The following is a 24498-nucleotide window of genomic DNA, read 5'->3' as shown; positions in this document are numbered from 1 at the left end:
CACATACGGCAGCAGCAGCTCAGTATTGGGGTATCAGGTGTAGTAATAGGGACACATGGCAGCAGCGCTCAGTATTGGGGTATCAGGTGCAGTAATAGGGACACATACGGCAGCAGCGGCTCAGTATTGGGGTATCAGGGGCAGTAATAAGGACACATACGGCAGCAGCGGCTCAGTATTGGGGTATCAGGTGCAGTAATAAGGACACATACGGCAGCAGCGGCTCAGTATTGGGGTATCAGGTGTAGTAATAGGGACACATACGGCAGCAGTGGCTCAGTATTGGGGTATCAGGTGCAGTAATAGGGACACATACGGCAGCAGCGGCTCAGTATTGGGGTATCAGGTGCAGTAATAGGGACACATACGGCAGCAGCGGCTCAGTATTGAGGTATCAGGGGCAGTAATAGGGACACATACGGCAGCGGCTCAGTATTGGGGTATCAGGTGCAGTAATAGGGACACATACGGCAGCAGTGGCTCAGTATTGGGGTATCAGGTGCAGTAATAGGGACACATACGGCAGCAGCGGCTCAGTATTGGGGTATCAGGTGCAGTAATAGGGACACATACGGCAGCAGCGGCTCAGTATTGGGGTATCAGGTGCAGTAATAAGGACACATACGGCAGTGGCTCAGTATTGGGGTATCAGGTGCAGTAATAGGGACACATACGGCAGCAGCGGCTCAGTATTGGGGTATCAGGTGCAGTAATAGGGACACATACGGCAGCAGCGGCTCAGTATTGGGGTATCAGGTGCAGTAATAAGGACACATACGGCAGCAGCGGCTCAGTATTGGGGTATCAGGTGCAGTAATAGGGACACATATGGCAGCAGCGGCTCAGTATTGGGGTATCAGGTGCAGTAATAGGGTCACATACGGCAGCAGCGGCTCAGTATTGGGGTATCAGGTGCAGTAATAAGGACACATACGGCAGCGGCTCAGTATTGGGGTATCAGGTGCAGTAATAGGGACACATACGGCAGCAGCGGCTCAGTATTGGGGTATCAGGTGTAGTAATAGGGTCACATACGGCAGCAGCGGCTCAGTATTGAGGTATCAGGTGCAGTAATAGGGACACATACGGCAGCCGCTCAGTATTGGGGTATCAGGTGCAGTAATAGGGTCACATACGGCAGCAGCGGCTCAGTATTGGGGTATCAGGTGCAGTAATAGGGACACATACGGCAGCAGCGGCTCAGTATTGGGGTATCAGGTGCAGTAATAGGGACACATACGGCAGCAGCGGCTCAGTATTGGGGTATCAGGTGCAGTAATAGGGTCACATACGGCAGCAGCGGCTCAGTATTGGGGTATCAGGTGCAGTAATAGGGACACATACGGCAGCAGATGCTCAGTATTGGGGTATCAGGTGCAGTAATAGGGACACATACAGCAGCAGAGGCTCAGTATTGGGGTATCAGGTCCAGTAATAGGGACACATACGGCAGCAGCGGCTCAGTATTGGGGTATCAGGTGCAGTAATAGGGACACATACGGCAGCAGCGGCTCAGTATTGGGGTATCAGGTGCAGTAATAGGGACACATACGGCAGCAGAGGCTCAGTATTGGGGTATCAGGTGCAGTAATAGGGACACATACGGCAGCGGCTCAGTATTGGGGTATCAGGTGCAGTAATAGGGTCACATACGGCAGCAGCGGCTCAGTATTGGGGTATCAGGGGCAGTAATAGGGACACATACGGCAGCAGCGGCTCAGTATTGGGGTATCAGGGGCAGTAATAGGGACACATACGGCAGCGGCTCAGTATTGGGGTATCAGGTGCAGTAATAGGGACACATACGGCAGCAGCGGCTCAGTATTGGGGTATCAGGTGCAGTAATAGGGACACATACGGCAGCAGAGGCTCAGTATTGGGGTATCAGGTGCAGTAATAAGGACACATACGGCAGCAGCGGCTCAGTATTGGGGTATCAGGTGCAGTATAAGGGACACATACGGCAGCGGCTCAGTATTGTGGTATCAGGGGCAGTAATAGGGACACATACGGCAGCAGTGGCTCAGTATTGGGGTATCAGGTGCAGTAATAGGGTCACATACGGCAGCAGCGGCTCAGTATTGGGGTATCAGGGGCAGTAATAGGGACACATACGGCAGCAGCGGCTCAGTATTGGGGTATCAGGTGCAGTAATAGGGACACATACGGCAGCAGCGGCTCAGTATTGGGGTATCAGGTGCAGTAATAGGGACACATACGGCAGCAGCGGCTCAGTATTGGGGTATCAGGTGCAGTAATAGGGACACATACGGCAGCGGCTCAGTATTGGGGTATCAGGTGCAGTAATAGGGTCACATACGGCAGCAGCGGCTCAGTATTGGGGTATCAGGGGCAGTAATAGGGACACATACGGCAGCAGCGGCTCAGTATTGGGGTATCAGGTGCAGTAATAGGGTCACATACGGCAGCAGAGGCTCAGTATTGGGGTATCAGGGGCAGTAATAGGGACACACAGCAGCAGCTCAGTATTGGGGTATCAGGTGCAGTAATAGGGACACATATGGCAGCAGCGCTCAGTATTGGGGTATCAGGTGCAGTAATAGGGACACATATGGCAGCAGCGGCTCAGTATTGGGGTATCAGGTGCAGTAATAGGGACACATACGGCAGCAGCGGCTCAGTATTGGGGTATCAGGGGCAGTAATAGGGACACATACGGCAGCAGCGGCTCAGTATTGGGGTATCAGGGGCAGTAATAGGGACACATACGGCAGCGGCTCAGTATTGGGGTATCAGGTGCAGTAATAGGGACACATACGGCAGCAGAGGCTCAGTATTGGGGTATCAGGTGCAGTAATAGGGACACATACGGCAGCAGCGGCTCAGTATTGGGGTATCAGGTGCAGTAATAGGGTCACATACGGCAGCAGCGGCTCAGTATTGGGGTATCAGGGGCAGTAATAGGGACACATACGGCAGCAGCGGCTCAGTATTGGGGTATCAGGGGCAGTAATAGGGACACATACGGCAGCGGCTCAGTATTGGGGTATCAGGTGCAGTAATAGGGACACATACGGCAGCAGCGGCTCAGTATTGGGGTATCAGGTGCAGTAATAGGGACACATACGGCAGCAGAGGCTCAGTATTGGGGTATCAGGTGCAGTAATAAGGACACATACGGCAGCAGCGGCTCAGTATTGGGGTATCAGGTGCAGTATAAGGGACACATACGGCAGCGGCTCAGTATTGTGGTATCAGGGGCAGTAATAGGGACACATACGGCAGCAGCGGCTCAGTATTGGGGTATCAGGTGCAGTAATAGGGTCACATACGGCAGCAGCGGCTCAGTATTGGGGTATCAGGGGCAGTAATAGGGACACATACGGCAGCAGCGGCTCAGTATTGGGGTATCAGGTGCAGTAATAGGGACACATACGGCAGCAGCGGCTCAGTATTGGGGTATCAGGGGCAGTAATAGGGACACATACGGCAGCAGCGGCTCAGTATTGGGGTATCAGGTGCAGTAATAAGGACACATACGGCAGAGGCTCAGTATTGGGGTATCAGGTGCAGTAATAGGGACACATACGGCAGCAGCGGCTCAGTATTGGGGTATCAGGGGCAGTAATAGGGACACATATGGCAGCAGCGGCTCAGTATTGGGGTATCAGGTGTAGTAATAGGGACACATACGGCAGCAGCGGCTCAGTATTGGGGTATCAGGGGCAGTAATAGGGACACATACGGCAGCAGCGGCTCAGTATTGGGGTATCAGGGGCAGTAATAGGGACACATACGGCAGCAGCGGCTCAGTATTGGGGTATCAGGTGCAGTAATAGGGACACATACGGCAGCAGCGGCTCAGTATTGGGGTATCAGGTGCAGTAATAGGGACACATACGGCAGCGGCTCAGTATTGGGGTATCAGGTGCAGTAATAGGGTCACATACGGCAGCAGCGGCTCAGTATTGGGGTATCAGGGGCAGTAATAGGGACACATACGGCAGCAGCGGCTCAGTATTGGGGTATCAGGTGCAGTAATAGGGTCACATACGGCAGCAGAGGCTCAGTATTGGGGTATCAGGGGCAGTAATAGGGACACACAGCAGCAGCTCAGTATTGGGGTATCAGGTGCAGTAATAGGGACACATATGGCAGCAGCGCTCAGTATTGGGGTATCAGGTGCAGTAATAGGGACACATATGGCAGCAGCGGCTCAGTATTGGGGTATCAGGTGCAGTAATAGGGACACATACGGCAGCAGCGGCTCAGTATTGGGGTATCAGGGGCAGTAATAGGGACACATACGGCAGCAGCGGCTCAGTATTGGGGTATCAGGGGCAGTAATAGGGACACATACGGCAGCGGCTCAGTATTGGGGTATCAGGTGCAGTAATAGGGACACATACAGCAGCAGAGGCTCAGTATTGGGGTATCAGGTGCAGTAATAGGGACACATACGGCAGCAGCGGCTCAGTATTGGGGTATCAGGTGCAGTAATAAGGACACATACGGCAGCAGCGGCTCAGTATTGGGGTATCAGGTGCAGTAATAGGGTCACATACGGCAGCAGTGGCTCAGTATTGGGGTATCAGGTGTAGTAATAGGGACACATACGGCAGCAGCGGCTCAGTATTGGGGTATCAGGTGCAGTAATAGGGACACATACGGCAGCGGCTCAGTATTGGGGTATCAGGTGCAGTAATAGGGTCACATACGGCAGCAGTGGCTCAGTATTGGGGTATCAGGGGCAGTAATAGGGACACATATGGCAGCAGCGGCTCAGTATTGGGGTATCAGGGGCAGTAATAGGGACACATACGGCAGCGGCTCAGTATTGGGGTATCAGGTGCAGTAATAGGGACACATACGGCAGCAGAGGCTCAGTATTGGGGTATCAGGTGCAGTAATAGGGGCACATACGGCAGCAGTGGCTCAGTATTGGGGTATCAGGTGCAGTAATAGGGACACATACGGCAGCAGCGGCTCAGTATTGGGGTATCAGGTGTAGTAATACGGACACATATGGCAGCAGCGGCTCAGGATTGGGGTATCAGGTGCAGTAATAAGGACACATACGGCAGCAGAGGCTCAGTATTGGGGTATCAGGTGCAGTAATAGGGACAGATACGGCAGCAGAGGCTCAGTATTGGGGTATCAGGGGCAGTAATAGGGACACATATGGCAGCAGTGGCTCAGTATTGGGGTATCAGGGGCAGTAATAGGGTCACATACGGCAGCAGCGGCTCAGTATTGGGGTATCAGGTGCAGTAATAGGGACACATACGGCAGCAGCGGCTCAGTATTGGGGTATGAGGTGCAGTAATAGAGACACATACGGCAGCAGCGGCTCAGTATTGGGGTATCAGGTGCAGTAATAGGGACACATACGGCAGCAGTGGCTCAGTATTGGGGTATCAGGTGCAGTAATAGAGACACATACGGCAGCAGCGGCTCAGTATTGGGGTATCAGGTGCAGTAATAGGGACACATACGGCAGCAGCGGCTCAGTATTGGGGTATAAGGTGCAGTAATAGGGACACATATGGCAGCAGCGGCTCAGTATTGGGGTATCAGGGGCAGTAATAGGGACACATACGGCAGCAGCGGCTCAGTATTGGGGTATCAGGGGCAGTAATAGGGACACATACGGCAGCAGCAGCTCAGTATTGGGGTATCAGGTGTAGTAATAGGGACACATGGCAGCAGCGCTCAGTATTGGGGTATCAGGTGCAGTAATAGGGACACATACGGCAGCAGCGGCTCAGTATTGGGGTATCAGGGGCAGTAATAAGGACACATACGGCAGCAGCGGCTCAGTATTGGGGTATCAGGTGCAGTAATAAGGACACATACGGCAGCAGCGGCTCAGTATTGGGGTATCAGGTGTAGTAATAGGGACACATACGGCAGCAGTGGCTCAGTATTGGGGTATCAGGTGCAGTAATAGGGACACATACGGCAGCAGCGGCTCAGTATTGGGGTATCAGGTGCAGTAATAGGGACACATACGGCAGCAGCGGCTCAGTATTGAGGTATCAGGGGCAGTAATAGGGACACATACGGCAGCGGCTCAGTATTGGGGTATCAGGTGCAGTAATAGGGACACATACGGCAGCAGTGGCTCAGTATTGGGGTATCAGGTGCAGTAATAGGGACACATACGGCAGCAGTGGCTCAGTATTGGGGTATCAGGTGCAGTAATAGGGACACATACGGCAGCAGCGGCTCAGTATTGGGGTATCAGGTGCAGTAATAGGGACACATACGGCAGCAGCGGCTCAGTATTGGGGTATCAGGTGCAGTAATAAGGACACATACGGCAGCGGCTCAGTATTGGGGTATCAGGTGCAGTAATAGGGACACATACGGCAGCAGCGGCTCAGTATTGGGGTATCAGGTGTAGTAATAGGGTCACATACGGCAGCAGCGGCTCAGTATTGAGGTATCAGGTGCAGTAATAGGGACACATACGGCAGCCGCTCAGTATTGGGGTATCAGGGGCAGTAATAGGGACACATATGGCAGCAGCGGCTCAGTATTGGGGTATCAGGTGCAGTAATAGGGACACATACGGCAGCAGCGGCTCAGTATTGGGGTATCAGGGGCAGTAATAGGGACACATACGGCAGCAGCGGCTCAGTATTGGGGTAACAGGTGCAGTAATAGGGACACATACGGCAGCAGCGGCTCAGTATTGGGGTATCAGGGGCAGTAATAGGGACACATACGGCAGCAGCGGCTCAGTATTGGGGTATCAGGAGCAGTAATAGGGACACATACGGCAGCAGCGGCTCAGTATTGGGGTATCAGGTGCAGTAATAGGGTCACATACGGCAGCAGCGGCTCAGTATTGGGGTATCAGGTGCAGTAATAGGGACACATACGGCAGCAGAGGGTCAGTATTGGGGTATCAGGTGCAGTAATAGGGTCACATACGGCAGCAGCGGCTCAGTATTGGGGTATCAGGGGCAGTAATAGGGACACATACGGCAGCAGCGGCTCAGTATTGGGGTATCAGGGGCAGTAATAGGGACACATACGGCAGCGGCTCAGTATTGGGGTATCAGGTGCAGTAATAGGGACACATACGGCAGCAGCGGCTCAGTATTGGGGTATCAGGTGCAGTAATAGGGACACATACGGCAGCAGAGGCTCAGTATTGGGGTATCAGGTGCAGTAATAAGGACACATACGGCAGCAGCGGCTCAGTATTGGGGTATCAGGTGCAGTATAAGGGATACATACGGCAGCGGCTCAGTATTGTGGTATCAGGGGCAGTAATAGGGACACATACGGCAGCAGTGGCTCAGTATTGGGGTATCAGGTGCAGTAATAGGGTCACATACGGCAGCAGCGGCTCAGTATTGGGGTATCAGGGGCAGTAATAGGGACACATACGGCAGCAGCGGCTCAGTATTGGGGTATCAGGTGCAGTAATAGGGACACATACGGCAGCAGCGGCTCAGTATTGGGGTATCAGGTGCAGTAATAGGGACACATACGGCAGCAGCGGCTCAGTATTGGGGTATCAGGTGCAGTAATAGGGACACATACGGCAGCGGCTCAGTATTGGGGTATCAGGTGCAGTAATAGGGTCACATACGGCAGCAGCGGCTCAGTATTGGGGTATCAGGGGCAGTAATAGGGACACATACGGCAGCAGCGGCTCAGTATTGGGGTATCAGGTGCAGTAATAGGGTCACATACGGCAGCAGAGGCTCAGTATTGGGGTATCAGGGGCAGTAATAGGGACACATACGGCAGCAGCGGCTCAGTATTGGGGTATCAGGGGCAGTAATAGGGACACATATGGCAGCAGCGGCTCAGTATTGTGGTATCAGGGGCAGTAATAGGGACACATACGGCAGCAGCGGCTCAGTATTGGGGTATCAGGTGCAGTAATAGGGTCACATACGGCAGCAGCGGCTCAGTATTGGGGTATCAGGGGCAGTAATAGGGACACATACGGCAGCAGCGGCTCAGTATTGGGGTATCAGGTGCAGTAATAGGGACACATACGGCAGCAGCGGCTCAGTATTGGGGTATCAGGTGCAGTAATAGGGACACATACGGCAGCAGCGGCTCAGTATTGGGGTATCAGGTGCAGTAATAGGGACACATACGGCAGCGGCTCAGTATTGGGGTATCAGGTGCAGTAATAGGGTCACATACGGCAGCAGCGGCTCAGTATTGGGGTATCAGGGGCAGTAATAGGGACACATACGGCAGCAGCGGCTCAGTATTGGGGTATCAGGTGCAGTAATAGGGTCACATACGGCAGCAGAGGCTCAGTATTGGGGTATCAGGGGCAGTAATAGGGACACACAGCAGCAGCTCAGTATTGGGGTATCAGGTGCAGTAATAGGGACACATATGGCAGCAGCGCTCAGTATTGGGGTATCAGGTGCAGTAATAGGGACACATATGGCAGCAGCGGCTCAGTATTGGGGTATCAGGTGCAGTAATAGGGACACATACGGCAGCAGCGGCTCAGTATTGGGGTATCAGGGGCAGTAATAGGGACACATACGGCAGCAGCGGCTCAGTATTGGGGTATCAGGGGCAGTAATAGGGACACATACGGCAGCGGCTCAGTATTGGGGTATCAGGTGCAGTAATAGGGACACATACAGCAGCAGAGGCTCAGTATTGGGGTATCAGGTGCAGTAATAGGGACACATACGGCAGCAGCGGCTCAGTATTGGGGTATCAGGTGCAGTAATAGGGACACATACGGCAGCAGCGGCTCAGTATTGGGGTATCAGGTGCAGTAATAGGGTCACATACGGCAGCAGTGGCTCAGTATTGGGGTATCAGGTGTAGTAATAGGGACACATACGGCAGCAGCGGCTCAGTATTGGGGTATCAGGTGCAGTAATAGGGACACATACGGCAGCGGCTCAGTATTGGGGTATCAGGTGCAGTAATAGGGTCACATACGGCAGCAGTGGCTCAGTATTGGGGTATCAGGGGCAGTAATAGGGACACATATGGCAGCAGCGGCTCAGTATTGGGGTATCAGGGGCAGTAATAGGGACACATACGGCAGCGGCTCAGTATTGGGGTATCAGGTGCAGTAATAGGGACACATACGGCAGCAGAGGCTCAGTATTGGGGTATCAGGTGCAGTAATAGGGGCACATACGGCAGCAGTGGCTCAGTATTGGGGTATCAGGTGCAGTAATAGGGACACATACGGCAGCAGCGGCTCAGTATTGGGGTATCAGGTGTAGTAATACGGACACATATGGCAGCAGCGGCTCAGGATTGGGGTATCAGGTGCAGTAATAAGGACACATACGGCAGCAGAGGCTCAGTATTGGGGTATCAGGTGCAGTAATAGGGACAGATACGGCAGCAGAGGCTCAGTATTGGGGTATCAGGGGCAGTAATAGGGACACATATGGCAGCAGTGGCTCAGTATTGGGGTATCAGGGGCAGTAATAGGGTCACATACGGCAGCAGCGGCTCAGTATTGGGGTATCAGGTGCAGTAATAGGGACACATACGGCAGCAGCGGCTCAGTATTGGGGTATGAGGTGCAGTAATAGAGACACATACGGCAGCAGCGGCTCAGTATTGGGGTATCAGGTGCAGTAATAGGGACACATACGGCAGCAGTGGCTCAGTATTGGGGTATCAGGTGCAGTAATAGAGACACATACAGCAGCAGCGGCTCAGTATTGGGGTATCAGGGGCAGTAATAGGGACACATACGGCAGCAGCGGCTCAGTATTGGGGTATCAGGTGCAGTAATAGGGTCACATACGGCAGCAGCGGCTCAGTATTGGGGTATCAGGTGCAGTAATAGGGACACATACGGCAGCAGCAGCTCAGTATTGGGGTATCAGGTGTAGTAATAGGGACACATGGCAGCAGCGCTCAGTATTGGGGTATCAGGTGCAGTAATAGGGACACATACGGCAGCAGCGGCTCAGTATTGGGGTATCAGGGGCAGTAATAAGGACACATACGGCAGCAGCGGCTCAGTATTGGGGTATCAGGTGCAGTAATAAGGACACATACGGCAGCAGCGGCTCAGTATTGGGGTATCAGGTGTAGTAATAGGGTCACATACGGCAGCAGCGGCTCAGTATTGAGGTATCAGGGGCAGTAATAGGGACACATACGGCAGCGGCTCAGTATTGGGGTATCAGGTGCAGTAATAGGGACACATACGGCAGCAGTGGCTCAGTATTGGGGTATCAGGTGCAGTAATAGGGACACATACGGCAGCAGTGGCTCAGTATTGGGGTATCAGGTGCAGTAATAGGGACACATACGGCAGCAGCGGCTCAGTATTGGGGTATCAGGTGCAGTAATAGGGACACATACGGCAGCAGCGGCTCAGTATTGGGGTATCAGGTGCAGTAATAAGGACACATACGGCAGCGGCTCAGTATTGGGGTATCAGGTGCAGTAATAGGGACACATACGGCAGCAGCGGCTCAGTATTGGGGTATCAGGTGTAGTAATAGGGTCACATACGGCAGCAGCGGCTCAGTATTGAGGTATCAGGTGCAGTAATAGGGACACATACGGCAGCCGCTCAGTATTGGGGTATCAGGGGCAGTAATAGGGACACATATGGCAGCAGCGGCTCAGTATTGGGGTATCAGGTGCAGTAATAGGGACACATACGGCAGCAGCGGCTCAGTATTGGGGTATCAGGGGCAGTAATAGGGACACATACGGCAGCAGCGGCTCAGTATTGGGGTAACAGGTGCAGTAATAGGGACACATACGGCAGCAGCGGCTCAGTATTGGGGTATCAGGGGCAGTAATAGGGACACATACGGCAGCAGCGGCTCAGTATTGGGGTATCAGGAGCAGTAATAGGGACACATACGGCAGCAGCGGCTCAGTATTGGGGTATCAGGTGCAGTAATAGGGTCACATACGGCAGCAGCGGCTCAGTATTGGGGTATCAGGTGCAGTAATAGGGACACATACGGCAGCAGAGGGTCAGTATTGGGGTATCAGGTGCAGTAATAGGGACACATACGGCAACAGCGGCTCAGTATTGGGGTATCAGGGGCAGTAATAGGGACACATACGGCAGCAGCGGCTCAGTATTAGGGTATCAGGGGCAGTAATAGGGACACATACGGCAGCAGCGGCTCAGTATTGGGGTATCAGGTGTAGTAATAGGGTCACATACGGCAGCAGTGGCTCAATATTGGGGTATCAGGTGCAGTAATAGGGACACATACGGCAGCAGCGGCTCAGTATTGGGGTATCAGGTGTAGTAATAGGGACACATACGGCAGCAGTGGCTCAATATTGGGGTATCAGGTGCAGTAATAGGGACACATACGGCAGCAGCGGCTCAGTATTGGGGTAACAGGTGTAGTAATAGGGACACATACGGCAGCAGTGGCTCAATATTGGGGTATCAGGTGCAGTAATAGGGACACATACGGCAGCAGCGGCTCAGTATTGGGGTAACAGGTGTAGTAATAGGGACACATACGGCAGCAGTGGCTCAGTATTGGGGTATCAGGGGCAGTAATAGGGTCACATACGGCAGCAGCGGCTCAGTATTGGGGTATCAGGTGTAGTAATAGGGACACATACGGCAGCAGTGGCTCAATATTGGGGTATCAGGTGCAGTAATAGGGACACATACGGCAGCAGCGGCTCAGTATTGGGGTAACAGGTGTAGTAATAGGGACACATACGGCAGCAGTGGCTCAGTATTGGGGTATCAGGTGCAGTAATAGGGACACATACGGCAGCAGCGGCTCAGTATTGGGGTATCAGGTGCAGTAATTGGGACACATACGGCAGCAGCGTTTCAGTATTGGGGTATCAGGTGCAGTAATAGGGACACATACGGCAGCAGTGGCTCAATATTGGGGTATCAGGTGCAGTAATAAGGTCACATACAGCAGCAGCGGCTCAGTATTGGGGTAACAGGTGTAGTAATAGGGACACATACGGCAGCAGTGGCTCAGTATTGGGGTATCAGGTGCAGTAATAGGGACACATACGGCAGCAGCGGCTCAGTATTGGGGTAACAGGTGTAGTAATAGGGACACATACGGCAGCAGTGGCTCAATATTGGGGTATCAGGTGCAGTAATAAGGTCACATACGGCAGCAGCGGCTCAGTATTGGGGCATCAGGTGCAGTAATAAGGACACATACGGCAGCAGCGGCTCAGTATTGGGGTATCAGGTGCAGTAATAGGGACACATACGGCAGCAGCGGCTCAGTATTGGGGTATCAGGTGTAGTAATAAGGACACATACGGCAGCAGCGGCTCAGTATTAGGGTATCAGGGGCAGTAATAGGGACACATACGGCAGCAGTGGCTCAATATTGGGGTATCAGGTGCAGTAATAAGGACACATACGGCAGCAGCGGCTCAGTATTGGGGTATCAGGGGCAGTAATAAGGACACATACGGCAGCAGCGGCTCAGTATTGGGGTATCAGGTGCAGTAATAGGGACACATACGGCAGCAGCGGCTCAGTATTGGGGTATCAGGTGTAGTAATAAGGACACATACGGCAGCAGCGGCTCAGTATTAGGGTATCAGGGGCAGTAATAGGGACACATACGGCAGCAGCGGCTCAGTATTGGGGTATCAGGGGCAGTAATAGGGACACATATGGCAGCAGCGGCTCAGTATTGAGGTATCAGGTGCAGTAATAGGGTCACATACGGCAGCAGCGGCTCAGTATTGGGGTATCAGGTGCAGTAATAGGGACACATACGGCAGCAGCGGCTCAGTATTGGGGTATCAGGTGCAGTAATAGGGTCACATACGGCAGCAGAGGCTCAGTATTGGGGTATCAGGGGCAGTAATAGGGACACATACGGCAGCAGCGGCTCAGTATTGGGGTATCAGGGGCAGTAATAGGGTCACATACGGCAGCAGCGGCTCAGTATTGGGGTATAAGGTGCAGTAATAAGGACACATACGGCAGCAGCGGCTCAGTATTGGGGTATCAGGTGCAGTAATAGGGGCACATACGGCAGCAGAGGCTCAGTATTGGGGTATCAGGGGCAGTAATAAGGACACATACGGCAGCAGAGGCTCAGTATTGGGGTATCAGGTGTAGTAATAGGGACACATACGGCAGCAGCAGCAGCTCAGTATTGGGGTATCAGGTGCAGTAATAAGGACACATACGGCAGCAGCGGCTCAGTATTGGGGTATCAGGTGCAGTAATAGGGACACATACGGCAGCAGCGGCTCAGTATTGGGGTATCAGGTGCAGTAATAGGGGCACATACGGCAGCAGAGGCTCAGTATTGGGGTATCAGGGGCAGTAATAAGGACACATACGGCAGCAGCGGCTCAGTATTGGGGTATCAGGTGTAGTAATAGGGACACATACGGCAGCAGAGGCTCAGTATTGGGGTATCAGGTGTAGTAATAGGGTCACATACGGCAGCAGCGGCTCAGTATTGGGGTATCAGGTGCAGTAATAAGGACACATACGGCAGCAGCGGCTCAGTATTGGGGTATCAGGGGCAGTAATAAGGACACATATGGCAGCAGCGGCTCAGTATTGGGGTATCAGGTGCAGTAATAGGGACACATACGGCAGCAGCGGCTCAGTATTGGGGTATCAGGGGCAGTAATAAGGACACATATGGCAGCAGCGGCTCAGTATTGGGGTATCAGGTGCAGTAATAGGGACACATACGGCAGCAGCGGCTCAGTATTGGGGTATCAGGTGTAGTAATAGGGTCACATACGGCAGCAGCGGCTCAGTATTGGGGTATCAGGTGCAGTAATAAGGACACATACGGCAGCAGCGGCTCAGTATTGGGGTATCAGGTGCAGTAAAAGGGACACATACGGCAGCAGCGGCTCAGTATTGGGGTATCAGGTGTAGTAATAGGGTCACATACGGCAGCAGCGGCTCAGTATTGGGGTATCAGGAGCAGTAATAGGGACACATACGGCAGCAGCGGCTCAGTATTGGGGTCTCAGGGGCAGTAATAGGGACACATACGGCAGCAGCGGCTCAGTATCGGGGTATCAGGTGTAGTAATAGGGACACATACGGCAGCAGCGGCTCAGTATTGGGGTATCAGGGGCAGTAATAGGGACACATACGGCAGCAGCGGCTCAGTATTGGGGTATCAGGTGCAGTAATAGGGACACATACGGCAGCAGAGGCTCAGTATTGGGGTATCAGGTGTAGTAATAGGGACACATACGGCAGCAGTGGCTCAGTATTGGGGTATCACGTGCAGTAATAAGGACACATACGGCAGCAGTGGCTCAATATTGGGGTATCAGGTGCAGTAATAGGGTCACATACGGCAGCAGCGGCTCAGTATTGGGGTATCAGGGGCAGTAATAAGGACACATACGGCAGCAGCGGCTCAGTATTGGGGTATCGGGGGCAGTAATAGGGACACATACGGCAGCAGTGGCTCAGTATTGGGGTATCAGGTGCAGTAATAGGGACACATACGGCAGCAGCGGCTCAGTATTGGGGTATCAGGTGCAGTAATAAGGACACATACGGCAGCAGCAGCTCAGTATTGGGGTCTCAGGTGCAGTAATAGGGACACATACGGCAGCAGCGGCTCAGTATTGGGGTATCAGGTGCAGTAATAGGGACACATATAGCAGCAGCGGCTCAGTATTGGGGTATCAGGGGCAGTAATAAGGACACATACGGCAGCAGCGGCTCAGTATTGGGGTCTCAGGGGCAGTAATAAGGACACATACGGCAGCAGCGGCTCAGTATTGGGGTCTCAGGTGCAGTAATAGGGACACATACGGCAGCAGCGTCTCAGTATTGGGGTATCAGGTGCAGTAATAGGGTCACATACGGCAGCAGCTGCTCAGTATTGGGGTATCAGGAGCAGTAATAGGGACACATACGGCAGCAGCGGCTCAGTATTGGGGTATCAGGTGCAGTAATAGGGACACATACAGCAGCAGCTGCTCAGTATTGGGGTATCAGGGGCAGTAATAAGGACACATACAGCAGCAGTGGCTCAGTATTGGGGTATCAGGGGCAGTAATAAGGACACATACGGCAGCAGCGGCTCAGTATTGGGGTCTCAGGTGCAGTAATAGGGACACATACGGCAGCAGCGACTCAGTATTGGGGTATCAGGTGCAGTAATAGGGTCACATACGGCAGCAGCTGCTCAGTATTGGGGTATCAGGAGCAGTAATAGGGACACATACGGCAGCAGCGGCTCAGTATTGGGGTATCAGGGGCAGTAATAGGGACACATACGGCAGCAGCGGCTCAGTATTGGGGTATCAGGGGCAGTAATAGGGACACATACGGCAGCAGCGGCTCAGTATTGGGGTATCAGGTGCAGTAATAGGGACACATACAGCAGCAGCGGCTCAGTATTGGGATATCAGGTGCAGTAATAGGGACACATAGGGCAGCAGCGGCTCAGTATTGGGGTATCAGGGGCAGTAATAGGGACACATACGGCAGCAGCAGCTCAGTATTGGGGTATCAGGGGCAGTAATAGGGACACATACGGCAGCAGCGGCTCAGTATTGGGGTATCAGGGGCAGTAATAGGGTCACATACGGCAGCAGCGGCTCAGTATTGGGGTATAAGGTGCAGTAATAAGGACACATACGGCAGCAGCGGCTCAGTATTGGGGTATCAGGTGCAGTAATAGGGGCACATACGGCAGCAGAGGCTCAGTATTGGGGTATCAGGGGCAGTAATAAGGACACATACGGCAGCAGAGGCTCAGTATTGGGGTATCAGGTGTAGTAATAGGGACACATACGGCAGCAGCAGCAGCTCAGTATTGGGGTATCAGGTGCAGTAATAAGGACACATACGGCAGCAGCGGCTCAGTATTGGGGTATCAGGTGCAGTAATAGGGACACATACGGCAGCAGCGGCTCAGTATTGGGGTATCAGGTGCAGTAATAGGGGCACATACGGCAGCAGAGGCTCAGTATTGGGGTATCAGGGGCAGTAATAAGGACACATACGGCAGCAGCGGCTCAGTATTGGGGTATCAGGTGTAGTAATAGGGACACATACGGCAGCAGAGGCTCAGTATAGGGGTATCAGATGCAGTAATAGGGACACATACGGCAGCAGCGGCTCAGTATTGGGGTATCAGGGGCAGTAATAAGGACACATATGGCAGCAGCGGCTCAGTATTGGGGTATCAGGTGCAGTAATAGGGACACATACGGCAGCAGCGGCTCAGTATTGGGGTATCAGGTGTAGTAATAGGGTCACATACGGCAGCAGCGGCTCAGTATTGGGGTATCAGGTGCAGTAATAAGGACACATACGGCAGCAGCGGCTCAGTATTGGGGTATCAGGTGCAGTAAAAGGGACACATACGGCAGCAGCGGCTCAGTATTGGGGTATCAGGTGTAGTAATAGGGTCACATACGGCAGCAGCGGCTCAGTATTGGGGTATCAGGAGCAGTAATAGGGACACATACGGCAGCAGCGGCTCAGTATTGGGGTCTCAGGGGCAGTAATAGGGACACATACGGCAGCAGCGGCTCAGTATCGGGGTATCAGGTGTAGTAATAGGGACACATACGGCAGCAGCGGCTCAGTATTGGGGTATCAGGGGCAGTAATAGGGACACATACGGCAGCAGAGGCTCAGTATTGGGGTATCAGGTGTAGTAATAGGGACACATACGGCAGCAGTGGCTCAGTATTGGGGTATCACGTGCAGTAATAAGGACACATACGGCAGCAGTGGCTCAATATTGGGGTATCAGGTGCAGTAATAGGGTCACATACGGCAGCAGCGGCTCAGTATTGGGGTATCAGGGGCAGTAATAGGGACACATATGGCAGCAGCGGCTCAGTATTGGGGTATTAGGTGCAGTAATAGGGACACATACAGCAGCAGCGGCTCAGTATTGGGGTATCAGGGGCAGTAATAAGGACACATACGGCAGCAGCGGCTCAGTATTGGGGTATCAGGTGCAGTAATAGGGACACATACGGCAGCAGTGGCTCAGTATTGGGGTATCAGGTGCAGTAATAGGGACACATACGGCAGCAGCGGCTCAGTATTGGGGTATCAGGTGCAGTAATAAGGACACATACGGCAGCAGCAGCTCAGTATTGGGGTCTCAGGTGCAGTAATAGGGACACATACGGCAGCAGCGGCTCAGTATTGGGGTATCAGGTGCAGTAATAGGGACACATATAGCAGCAGCGGCTCAGTATTGGGGTATCAGGGGCAGTAATAAGGACACATACGGCAGCAGCGGCTCAGTATTGGGGTCTCAGGGGCAGTAATAAGGACACATACGGCAGCAGCTGCTCAGTATTGGGGTATCAGGAGCAGTAATAGGGACACATACAGCAGCAGCTGCTCAGTATTGGGGTATCAGGGGCAGTAATAAGGACACATACAGCAGCAGTGGCTCAGTATTGGGGTATCAGGTGCAGTAATAGGGACACATACAGCAGCAGCTGCTCAGTATTGGGGTATCAGGGGCAGTAATAAGGACACATACAGCAGCAGTGGCTCAGTATTGGGGTATCAGGGGCAGTAATAAGGACACATACGGCAGCAGCGGCTCAGTATTGGGGTCTCAGGTGCAGTAATAGGGACACATACGGCAGCAGCGACTCAGTATTGGGGTATCAGGTGCAGTAATAGGGTCACATACGGCAGCAGCTGCTCAGTATTGGGGTATCAGGAGCAGTAATAGGGACACATACGGCAGCAGCGGCTCAGTATTGGGGTATCAGGGGCAGTAATAGGGACACATACGGCAGCAGCGGCTCAGTATTGGGGTATCAGGGGCAGTAATAGGGACACATACGGCAGCAGCGGCTCAGTATTGGGGTATCAGGTGCAGTAATAGGGACACATACAGCAGCAGCGGCTCAGTATTGGGATATCAGGTGCAGTAATAGGGACACATAGGGCAGCAGCGGCTCAGTATTGGGGTATCAGGGGCAGTAATAGGGACACATACGGCAGCAGCGGCTCAGTATTGGGGTATCAGGGGCAGTAATAGGGACACATACGGCAGCAGCGGCTCAGTATTGGGGTAACAGGTGTAGTAATAGGGACACATACGGCAGCAGCGGCTCAGTATTGGGGTATCAGGTGCAGTAATAGGGACACATACGGCAGCAGCTGCTCAGTATTGGGGTATCAGGAGCAGTAATAGGGACACATACGGCAGCAGCGGCTCAGTATTGGGGTATCAGGTGCAGTAATAAGGACACATATGGCAGCAGCGGCTCAGTATTGGGGTATCAGGGGCAGTAATAGGGACACATACGGCAGCAGCGGCTCAGTATTGGGGTATCAGGGGCAGTAATAGGGACACATACGGCAGCAGCGGCTCAGTATTGGGGTAACAGGTGTAGTAATAGGGACACATACGGCAGCAGCGGCTCAGTATTGGGGTATCAGGGGCAGTAATAGGGACACATACGGCAGCAGTGGCTCAGTATTGGGGTATCAGGGGCAGTAATAGGGACACATACGGCAGCAGCGGCTCAGTATTGGGGTATCAGGTGCAGTAATAGGGACACATACGGCAGCAGCAGCTCAGTATTGGGGTATCAGGTGCAGTAGTAAGGACACATACGGCAGCAGTGGCTCAGTATTGGGGTATCAGGGGCAGTAATAGGGTCACATACGGCAGCAGCGGCTCAGTATTAGGGTATCAGGTGCAGTAATAAGGACACATACGGCAGAGGCTCAGTATTGGGGTATCAGGTGCAGTAATAGGGACACATATGGCAGCAGCGGCTCAGTATTGGGGTATCAGGTGCAGTAATAGGGTCACATACGGCAGCAGAGGCTCAGTATTGGGGTATCACGTGCAGTAATAAGGACACATACGGCAGCAGAGGGTCAGTATTGGGGTATCAGGGGCAGTAATAGGGACACATACGGCAGCAGAGGCTCAGTATTGGGGTATAAGGTGCAGTAATAGGGACACATACGGCAGCAGCGGCTCAGTATTGGGGTATCAGGTGCAGTAATAGGACACATACGGCAGCAGCGGCTCAGTATTGGGTATCAGGGGCAGTAATAGGGACACATATGGCAGCAGCTCAGTATTGGGGTATCAGGTGCAGTAATAGGGTCACATACGGCAGCAGTGGCTCAGTATTGGGGTATCACGTGCAGTAATAGGGACACATACGGCAGCAGCGGCTCAGTATTGGGGTATCAGGTGTAGTAATAGGGACACATATGGCAGCAGCGGCTCAGTATTGGGGTATCATGTGCAGTAATAGGGACACATACGGCAGCAGCGGCTCAGTATTGGGGTATCAGGGGCAGTAATAGGGTCACATACGGCAGCAGCGGCTCAGTATTGGGGTATCAGGTGCAGTAATAGGGACACATACAGCAGCAGCGGCTCAGTATTGGGGTATCAGGTGCAGTAATAAGGACACATACGGCAGCAGCGGCTCAGTATTGGGGTATCAGGTGCAGTAATAGGGACACATACGGCAGCTGCGGCTCAGTATTGGGGTATCAGGTGCAGTAATAGGGACACATACAGCAGCAGCGGCTCAGTATTGGGGTATCAGGTGCAGTAATAAGGACACATACGGCAGCAGCGGCTCAGTATTGGGGTATCAGGTGCAGTAATAGGGACACATACGGCAGCAGCGGCTCAGTATTGGGGTATCAGGTGCAGTAATAAGGACACATACGGCAGCAGCGGCTTAGTATTGGGGTATCAGGTGCAGTAATAGGGACACATACGGCAGCAGCGGCTCAGTATTGGGGTATCAGGTGCAGTAATAGGGACACATACGGCAGCAGAGGCTCAGTATTGGGGTATCAGGTGCAGTAATAGGGACACATACGGCAGCAGCGGCTCAGTATTGGGGTATCAGGTGCAGTAATAAGGACACATACGGCAGCAGCAGCTCAGTATTGGGGTATCAGGTGCAGTAATAGGGACACATACGGCAGCAGCGGCTCAGTATTGGGGTATCAGGTGCAGTAATAGGGTCACATACGGCAGCAGGGGCTCAGTATTGGGGTATAAGGTGCAGTAATAGGGACACATACGGCAGCAGAGGCTCAGTATTGGGGTATCAGGGGCAGTAATAGGGACACATACGGCAGCAGCGGCTCAGTATTGGGGTATCAGGGGCAGTAATAGGGACACATACGGCAGCAGCGGCTCAGTATTGGGGTATCAGGGGCAGTAATAGGGTCACATACGGCAGCAGCGGCTCAGTATTGGGGTATCAGGTGCAGTAATAGGGACACATACAGCAGCAGCAGCTCAGTATTGGGGTATCAGGTGCAGTAATAAGGACACATACGGCAGCAGCGGCTCAGTATTGGGGTATCAGGTGCAGTAATAGGGACACATACGGCAGCTGCGGCTCAGTATTGGGGTATCAGGTGCAGTAATAGGGTCACATACGGCAGCAGCGGCTCAGTATTGGGGTATCAGGTGCAGTAATAAGGACACATACGGCAGCAGCAGCTCAGTATTGGGGTATCAGGTGCAGTAATAGGGACACATACGGCAGCAGCGGCTCAGTATTGGGGTATCAGGTGCAGTAATAGGGTCACATACGGCAGCAGGGGCTCAGTATTGGGGTATAAGGTGCAGTAATAGGGACACATACGGCAGCAGAGGCTCAGTATTGGGGTATCAGGTGCAGTAATAGGGACACATACGGCAGCAGAGGCTCAGTATTGGGGTATCAGGGGCAGTAATAGGGACACATACGGCAGCAGCGGCTCAGTATTGGGGTATCAGGTGCAGCAATAGGGACACATAAGGCAGCAGCGGCTCAGTATTGGGGTATCAGGGGCAGTAATAGGGACACATACGGCAGCAGAGGCTCAGTATTGGGGTATCAGGGGCAGTAATAGGGACACATACGGCAGCAGCGGCTCAGTATTGGGGTATCAGGGGCAGTAATAGGGACACATACGGCAGCAGCGGCTCAGTATTGGGGTATCAGGTGCAGTAATAGGGACACATACGGCAGAGGCTCAGTATTGGGGTATCAGGTGCAGTAATAAGGACACATACGGCAGCAGCGGCTCAGTATTGGGGTATCAGGTGTAGTAATAGGGTCACATACGGCAGCAGCGGCTCAGTATTGGGGTATCATGTGCAGTAATAGGGACACATACGGCAGCAGCTGCTCAGTATTGGGGTATCAGGTGTAGTAATAGGGACACATACGGCAGCAGAGGGTCAGTATTGGGGTATCAGGGGCAGTAATAGGGACACATACGGCAGCAGCGGCTCAGTGTTGGGGTATCAGGTGCAGTAATAAGGACACATACGGCAGCAGCGGCTCAGTATTGGGGTATCAGGTGCAGTAATAGGGTCACATACAGCAGCAGCGTCTCAGTATTGGGGTATCAGGTGCAGTAATAGGGACACATACAGCAGCAGCGGCTCAGTATTGGGGTATCAGGGGCAGTAGTAAGGACACATACGGCAGCAGCGGCTCAGTATTGGGGTATCAGGTGCAGTAATAGGGACACATATGGCAGCAGTGGCTCAGTATTGGGGTATCAGGTGCAGTAATAGGGTCACATACGGCAGCAGCGGCTCAGTATTGGGGTATCAGGTGCAGTAATAGGGACACATACGGCAGCAGCGGCTCAGTATTGGGGTATCAGGTGCAGTAATAGGGACACATACAGCAGCAGCGGCTCAGTATTGGGGTATCAGGGGCAGTAATAAGGACACATACGGCAGCAGCGGCTCAGTATTGGGGTATCAGGGGCAGTAATAGGGACACATACGGCAGCAGCGGCTCAGTATTGGGGTATCAGGTGCAGTAATAGGGACACATACGGCAGCAGCGGCTCAGTATTGGGGTATCAGGTGCAGTAATAGGGACACATACGGCAGCAGAGGCTCAGTATTGGGGTATCAGGGACAGTAATAGGGTCACATACGGCAGCAGAGGCTCAGTATTGGGGTATCAGGTGTAGTAATAGGGACACATACGGCAGCGGCTCAGTATTGGGGTATCAGGTGCAGTAATAGGGTCACATACGGCAGCAGAGGCTCAGTATTGGGGTATCAGGTGTAGTAATAGGGACACATATGGCAGCAGCGGCTCAGTATTGGGGTATCAGGTGCAGTAATAGGGACACATACAGCAGCAGCGGCTCAGTATTGGGGTATCAGGTGCAGTAATAGGGTCACATACGGCAGCAGCGGCTCAGTATTGGGGTATCAGGTGCAGTAATAGGGACACATACAGCAGCAGCGTCTCAGTATTGGGGTATCAGGTGCAGTAATAGGGACACATACAGCAGCAGCGGCTCAGTATTGGGGTATCAGGGGCAGTAATAGGGTCACATACGGCAGCAGCGGCTCAGTATTGGGGTATCAGGTGCAGTAATAGGGACACATATGGCAGCAGCGGCTCAGTATTGGGGTATGAGGTGCAGTAATAGGGACACATACGGCAGCAGCGTCTCAGTATTGGGGTATCAGGTGCAGTAATAGGGACACATACAGCAGCAGCGGCTCAGTATTGGGGTATCAGGTGCAGTAATAAGGACACATACGGCAGCAGCGGCTCAGTATTGTGGTATCAGGTGCAGTAATAGGGACACATACGGCAGCAGAGGCTCAGTATTGGGGTATCAGGGGCAGTAATAGGGACACATACGGCAGCAGTGGCTCAGTATTGGGGTATCAGGTGCAGTAATAGGGACACATACGGCAGCAGCGGCTCAGTATTGGGGTATCAGCAGGATGAGGGGTTTGTGCAGGTTGGGGGTAGATGAGGACGGTGAAGGAAATGTCTGATGTGTCTGTGCTGTATTCTCTGCAGATGAGTCCTGGCTGGAGAAGTCGTCATGTCGGTCTGGGCCATATGGAAAAGATGATCAGGCTGCGCCACCGTAGGTGTAATCAGGGGCACCGGGTTAAGGGCAACTCTTTTGCCAGGAGCTGAACCCCAGATGATCCTCGGGTCAGAAGAACTGAGATAGAAAGATGAGATAAAGACATAAGGAAAGACTCCGCTCAGAAGAGAGAGAATTAGAATTTCAGAGAGCGGGAGACAAAGAAGCTAAATCTACAGCATCAAAGATAAGGAGGGAAGAAGAGGAGCGGAAACCGGAGCCGCTGCTAATGATCCGCGCTGCTACTAACGACGGGTAATGAAGCGATGGGATATCTCAAGTCTTATTATGAGAAGAAGAAAGAACACTGCACACCTAGAGGAGACAAGCGATCAGAACCGGCTCATGTGAACACTGAGGCCGCCGGCACCGGCCAAGTGTCTGCCCATTCTCAGGATCAGGCTGCAAATTATCTGCCCTCGCTGGAGGCTCCCACCGCCGGGGGGACATGATGCCGCCATGCTGGAAAATAGCAGGAGTCACACCCTGACCCTGGGGCATTACTGAGGGTGGAAGAGGCTGATACTCCAGTCACACCCCGACCCTGGGGCATTACTGAGGGTGGAAGAGGCTGATACTCCAGTCACACCCCGACCCTGGGGTATTACTGAGGGTGGAAGAGGCTGATACTCCAGTCACACCCCGACCCTGGGGCATTACTGAGGGAGGAAGAGGCTGATACTCCAGTCACACCCTGACCCTGGGGCATTACTGAGGGTGGAAGAGGCTGATACTCCAGTCACACCCCGACCCTGGGGCATTACTGAGGGAGGAAGAGGCTGATACTCCAGTCACACCCCGACCCTGGGGCATTACTGAGGGAGGAAGAGGCTGATACTCCAGTCACACTCCGACCCTGGGGCATTACTGAGGGTGGAAGAGGCTGATACTCCAGTCACACTCCGACCCTGGGGCATTACTGAGGGAGGAAGAGGCTGATACTCCAGTCACACCCCGACCCTGGGGCATTACTGAGGGAGGAAGAGGCTGATACTCCAGTCACACCCTGACCCTGGGGCATTACTGAGGGTGGAAGAGGCTGATACTCCAGTCACACCCCGACCCTGGGGCATTACTGAGGGTGGAAGAGGCTGATACTCCAGTCACACCCTGACCCTGGGGCATTACTGAGGGAGGAATAGGCTGATACACCAGTCACACCCCGACCCTGGGGCATTACTGAGGGAGGAAGAGGCTGATACTCCAGTCACACCCCGACCCTGGGGCATTACTGAGGGTGGAAGAGGCTGATACTCCAGTCACACCCCGACCCTGGGGCATTACTGAGGGAGGAAGAGGCTGATACTCCAGTCACACCCTGACCCTGGGGCATTACTGAGGGTGGAAGAGGCTGATACTCCAGTCACACCCCGACCCTGGGGCATTACTGAGGGAGGAAGAGGCTGATACTCCAGTCACACCCCGACCCTGGGGCATTACTGAGGGAGGAAGAGGCTGATACTCCAGTCACACTCCGACCCTGGGGCATTACTGAGGGTGGAAGAGGCTGATACTCCAGTCACACTCCGACCCTGGGGCATTACTGAGGGAGGAAGAGGCTGATACTCCAGTCACACCCCGACCCTGGGGCATTACTGAGGGAGGAAGAGGCTGATACTCCAGTCACACCCTGACCCTGGGGCATTACTGAGGGTGGAAGAGGCTGATACTCCAGTCACACCCCGACCCTGGGGCATTACTGA

Source organism: Ranitomeya variabilis, chromosome 4, assembly GCF_051348905.1.
Source record: "Ranitomeya variabilis isolate aRanVar5 chromosome 4, aRanVar5.hap1, whole genome shotgun sequence".
Lineage (NCBI taxonomy): Eukaryota > Metazoa > Chordata > Amphibia > Anura > Dendrobatidae > Ranitomeya > Ranitomeya variabilis.
Note: the sequence above shows the minus strand (reverse complement) of the source record.